Here is a 6,256-nt window from a genome sequence, read left to right on the forward strand (position 1 = left end):
AAATAAAAAAAATAAATATTCTGTTTCAAACAATTTTTTTTCTTGATTAATAAAAGGTATTCTATTTTATTTACTTAATATTTTGGACCCCATAGTGATATTTTAAGTATTATAATATTTCAATTGAAAAAAATATTTGAAAATTACGATAAATAAAACACTGAATGTCTACTTTCTGAATTAATCATAGTAGCGAAAGTATGGTGAAAAATCATCTCACAGTTGTTTATTTATGTTTTCGAAATTGCCAAAATCTTACTTATGACTATTATTTTTCTTTTTTTACAATTTTTAAGAGTTTATTACATGAATCGTCATTTTTATTTCACAGTAACTATTGAACTGGATTCAATGAAAATCGGAAAGAAATTATTAATAAAATATTTTTTTAAATCTTTATAGGAATTTAAAACTGTACATAATTATACATTAAGTCAATTTTATGTATGTTATTATGGAGTGATACAGGCATGTAGAGAAATTACCCATTGGCATGCAAATGAAGTTTTTACACTAGCAGGTCTCGTGGCCATCTTCTTTTCAGGCACCTCGGAGGATTATTAGGAATGGAATAGGAAGCAAGGTTAGAAACTAGTGGGTTTCGATGGTTAGGAAGTTTATAATGGAAGGAATGATATCTGGTTCGGGCTAGAACATTAAGGTCTTTATGTATGATTTAATTTGTGACAAAGTAAAGAGCATTGAGGATTTTGGATTGCAATGATTGGATACGAGAGGAATTCGAAGGTTTAGTGGAGCCCCAAAGCTCAACTCCGTGTGTCCAGATTGGCCTTATTACAGTCATGTAGATCAGTTTTTTGTAATGGATTAGAAGATTGTAATGGCTTCCAGGTTAGTCATTTGTCCAGATGTAGTCCAAGGTAGCGGATCTTTTCGTTAGAGATAAAAAGTGACATTATTAAAATTAATAATACATAAATCTTGAAATAACAATAGAATTAATTTTACTCGAAACTCTTTGTTTAATTACTTTTTTATACATGAATTTACGCGTAACATAATAGTAAATGATATAGCGATAAAATTTCAAGACTTAAAAAAATAAATAAAAAATATTCAATCGTCATACACTGTTCTTAAAGATCTTTAGTTAACTACAGAAACTATTTAATATTTTTCGATGGATAGTGTGTAGTTTGTGTTTATAGCATTTAAAATTTTTATATTACAATAAAAAGAAGAATATTAAAACAATAGAATATAAAAGCAATTAGTTCTGTAATCCGAACTAGAAAAATGGTGCAATAAAATTCGACAATACGAATATTTATTATTGTTATTAACTATTTTTATTTATATATATAAAAAGATGGTCAGGGTTGCGGTCAAAAGTGAAACAAAAATAGTTTACAACTATTTATTTTCCGACGTTTCGCCCCACTTTGCAGGGCTTCATCAGAGGAATCAGTTGAACAGAATGAACAGAAAGAAACAATGAAGCGGAAAAAAATCATCCGCTTCATTGTTTCTTTCTGTTCAACTGATTCCTCTGAGCAGCCCTGCAAAGTGGGGCGAAACGTCGGAAAATAAATCGTTGTAAACTATTTTTGTTTCACTTTTGACCGCAACCCTGACCATCTTCTTATATATCAATTTTTACGGTCAACTATATATACATATATACAATATTTTTATTTATTTTTTTTTTTAGAAATTTGACAATTTGAAGTTTTAAAAATTAATCTTTTTTAAGGAAATTCTTTTTTTTTCTCATGTGCCATGATTCTTATAAAATCGCTGGTTACCGGCCGTGTTTTGTTTTATTTTTTATTCCCAGTACTGTACATATTTTTACTATTAATCAAATTAGTTTTACTGAATCGAATGATTTATATAATAGATATTATGTATTTTTATTTCCAACAAAATATATTATGAACAATTAAATAGGAATTAGATCACTGGGTATAGAAACTGTAAAAACTTCCTATTGGAAGAATATTGTTGACCGTATGAAGTAGATTGAAGGAAGATAGTCCAGGTAGCGGTCAATAAAGGTATTAAAACATTAAAATAAAACTATTTACTGTTAACCAAGGTTTCGCCCAACTTAGCAAGGCTTCGTCAGGGCTGTCAGGATAAAACAGAAATATCAACTCAATAGTCAGCCCTAACAAAGCTCTGTAAAGTGGGGCGAAACGTTTCTTAACAATAAAGTTTTCTTTTACTATTTGTATACCTTTATTGACCGCCTCCGAACTATCTTACTACAATGTAAAGACTTATACTCTTGAGTTTTATGGTGATTACAATAACTTTCCTTTAGATCGAGAAGTTAAAAATATCCATTACGCAGAGTTGGGCAAAAATTAAATATAATTGAAACTAATAGCTAATGGTGTCATAGATACAATGTTTATTTATCAATGGATCATTCATGAATAATAGTCGTATCCATGGCAATTAGTTTCAACTATAGCTAAATTTTGCCTATCTCTGCCTTTACGAATGTGTACTATTATTTGAAAACAAGTGTTATTGCAAAATTTTCTCGAAAAAAGTATCTGTTTTTATTTTAACGCCATTTTGGATAACTAGAGTGTTCGGATTATCGAGATTACACTTTATTTAGATCAGAATTCATCTATAAATTAACTTAAATATATAGAAAAATTATTTTGATGAATTTAACAAATCATTGATGTTAATAATGAATTTCACAAATAATCTATAACACTTTTTAAAATTATTATTCTTGATAAGTATACGTTATGAAATACTCAATTTTATAAATTAAACAAAACAAAACGATAATAATCAGTCTAATAAATTGATAATTGGTTATAAGTAAATATTAATAAAAATTATATAAATAATATTTGTTAGTAAACATCGTACCTGTGTTGTCGGATAAACGGACTGAGAACCAATGACCAAACGCTGGTGGGTGTATGAAGTCACTAACAGAAATATCGAGCCATGACCCGGTTAGGAAGCAAGGAGTGGGGCATTATGGCTATTTAGAAACATTAATTTCGATTAAGGAACTATTCCTATAATATAATATAATAATATTTACAATAATATTTACCTGTACAATGAAAAATTAACAATCAGCAGATTGCCTGACTGTTACATTGATTTAATGAATAGCATCAAAGGCATGAGGAAGAACGGCACCCAGTAGTAACTCTCTGACTTCTTACATCCTCAATAGTACAAGAGCCCAAGAGGAGAAAAAAAACAGTTATTTCACCCCAAGTTTTGATTACTTTAATTACTTTACTTTGATTACTAATCTAAATTGATGAGTCTGCCGAGTTTAGCTAGGGGAATAAAAAAGAGAAGCAGTTTCAAAATGTTAAAAGAAATAATTTTTCATTCGGAGCTCTATAACTTTAAATCTACTAACAACACTAGAAAACCTCAGAGAACAGAACATCATTTAAAGTAGAATAAATTGGCTAAAGTATCAGCTATTTACGTTCAATAGTTCTAGAGATATAGCTTTTTAAAACGCAACTTTTCATAAAAAATGCATTGAGAAATCAGAAGTTAGTGAATTTATTATAGGAAATCTATATTTCAAAACCTTAAGAAATACAGATGTCTATTAGGACTCAAATTAAAGCTAATTTAATGTAATATAACGTAGTTTTAACTTTTACCTTTGTAAGGGCTGTAGTTTTCATGAAATTTGCTAAAATAAATTGATTTATAGTTGTTCGGACATTAAGTTTGATTTATGAAAAATTTTATTTATTTGTCGGTGCAAACTTGTGAAAGGTTTTCGGCAGGGTTACAGGAAGTAATGTTGCCCAAATTCAATGGATTGCTATAACATATTGACACCATACTAATCTATCTTAAAATACAATATACAAAAATAATATAAACGAAATACATTGTTACAATATTTACAATAATTTTTTATATATATAAGTAACTAAATTAAATTAAATTTGTATTTATTAATTCTTTCTTTACTTCATAATCCTCTTTCCGGTGTATGTCACAAATATTGAGTTAACTACAAAAATTTTATTTTAAATTTATGGACACATTCAAAATATGCTGTCAGTACACACGTATAAAGAAAAATAAATAAATAATAAGAAAAATTAAATAGATGTTATCTTCATAGATATTTAAGGCTATAGTGCACTAAGATGTTCTGTAAAGGGCAAAAATAAGATATTTCTTCACCCTTTTGAAAACTTAAAATTCCAGACGAAAAATCTATTTTTAGAAGAAAGGAATTTTCGATAGCATCATCATTTTGGAATTTGTATTCGGATTGTGAAACGGCAAAAGGTCCCAAAAGAGAAATATTTGGTCGATTATGTAGCTCAAGATTCGGTGAGAAAAAATCAATTTATTTCTTCACAATTTTTTATTTCTTTTGTGAAAACTGAATATATAGTTAAGAGAGAGGGTAGCTCATTGGTAAGGTAATGGAGGACTAACTCCAAGGACTAAGGTTCAAATCCGGCAGATAATTATTATACTATAGCCGTTGAGTCAGCCCTGTGGATTCGGGAACACTCCAGTGTTATTATACACATTCGTAAAGTAGATACTCTTAATTGGGTAAAAATCGGTTGATCTAATAACAGTACTTCCTTACAAAGTACTGCACCTCTGACCATTCATGGGTTGTAGAGGTACGGGTTTAATTTAATTTTATATGTATAGGTAATAAAAATATTATCTTTGCTACGGTTCTTCACCGATGCGAAACGTGGTCCCTCGTACCAACGGAGGAACAGCGCCTAAAGGTTTTTAAAAATAAAGTATTACGTAGATTATTCAGGCCGATAAAGAATTAATTAACCGGAGTATTTAGAAGAAAATTCAACGCTGAATTGGTGAAACTACACTAGGTAAATATAATAGTACAAGAGCCGGGAAGAAAAAAAGGCAGTTATCTCACCCCAATTTTTTATTACTTTAATGAAAACTAGGTATAATTACTAGTTCAGACGACGAGTCTGCCAAGCATAGGTAGGGGGAATAAAAAATGGCAGCTGTTTCAAAACCTTAATTTTTCATTCGGAGCTCTATATCTTAAAAACTACCAACAACACTAGAAAATCTAAGAGAACGTTATTTAAAGAAGAGTAAATTTTCTGAAATATTAGCCTTAAAAGAGCTATTTACGTTCAATAGTTCTCGAGATATAGCCTTTTAAAAAGCAATATTTCATAAAAATGTACTGAAAGATCAGTAGTTAGTTAATTTATTTTGAGAGTTCTATATCTCAGGAACTATGTGACGTTAAGATGTCTATTAGCATTCAAATTAAAGCTAGTTTAATGGACTATAAAGAAGTTTATGACCTTTACCTTCCTAGGAATAGTAGTTTTCATGATATATGCTAAAACAAATTGATTTATAGTTGTTCCGACAATAAGTTTGATTTATGAAAAACTTCATTTCAGAAACCATGGTCTGCCAGCGCTCAAATGAAAGCTAGTTAAATTTACTACAAAATAGTTAATTATGTTTATCTTTGTAGGAGTAGTAGTTTTTATGATATTTGACAAAATAAACTCACAAAATGTTAATTTCAAGATATTCGTATAAAATGTTGGATTTTTGAAAAAAATATATCTCTAGATCCATAAGACGCACATATGTCTGCCAACACTCAAAATAAAGGAAATTTAACTTATATAAAGTAGTTCATGACACTTTTCTTCGTAGAGGTAGTAGTTTTTATGATATTCACAAATGAATATGAATTTGGCAAATGAAAATTTGTCCGAACAACTATAAATCATGTTATTTTAGCAAATTTCATGTAAACCATTACTCCTATGAAGATAAACATCAGGGACTACTTTATAGCTCATTAAACTAGCTTTAATTTGAGTGCTAATAGAGATCTGTACGTCAAATGGTTTTTGAGATATAAATTTTTCAAAATAAATTCACTAACTACTGATCTTTCGGTACATCCCATACAACATTTTTATGAAAAGTTACGTTTTAAAAAGCTATATCTGCAGAACTATTGAACATAAATAGCTTTATTAGGGCTCATACATTGGCCAATTTATTCTACTTTAAAAGATGTTCTCTTAGGTTTAGTAGTGTTGTTAGTAGTTTTAAAGTTATAGAGCTCCGAATGAAAAATTATTTCTTTTAACATTTTGAAACTGCTGCCCTTTTTTATTCCCCTAGCTAAACTCGGCAGACTCATCAATTTGGAGTAGTAATCATACATAGTTTTTATTAATGTAATCAAAACTTGAAGTGAAATAACTGCCTTTTTTCTCCTCTTGGGCTCTTG

General features: G+C 29.1%; 1 protein-coding gene across 2 annotated transcripts in view; it reads right to left on the minus strand.

Annotated features, from left to right (window-relative positions):
• LOC106686094 (DNA replication complex GINS protein SLD5) overlaps nucleotides 1–2,933 on the minus strand; it is a 23,216-nt gene extending 20,283 nt beyond the window's left edge. For both annotated transcript variants that reach the window (XM_014429224.3, XM_014429225.3), the window contains exon 1: nucleotides 2,860–2,933. The gene's annotated coding sequence lies outside the window, so the exon portion shown is untranslated. The remainder of the gene's footprint in view (nucleotides 1–2,859) is intronic.
• Between the last annotated feature and the right edge of the window lie 3,323 nt (nucleotides 2,934–6,256).

This window comes from Halyomorpha halys, unplaced genomic scaffold, assembly GCF_000696795.3.
Source record: "Halyomorpha halys isolate HHAL.00 unplaced genomic scaffold, Hhal_1.1 Scaffold777.1, whole genome shotgun sequence".
NCBI classification, from domain to species: Eukaryota; Metazoa; Arthropoda; class Insecta; order Hemiptera; family Pentatomidae; genus Halyomorpha; species Halyomorpha halys.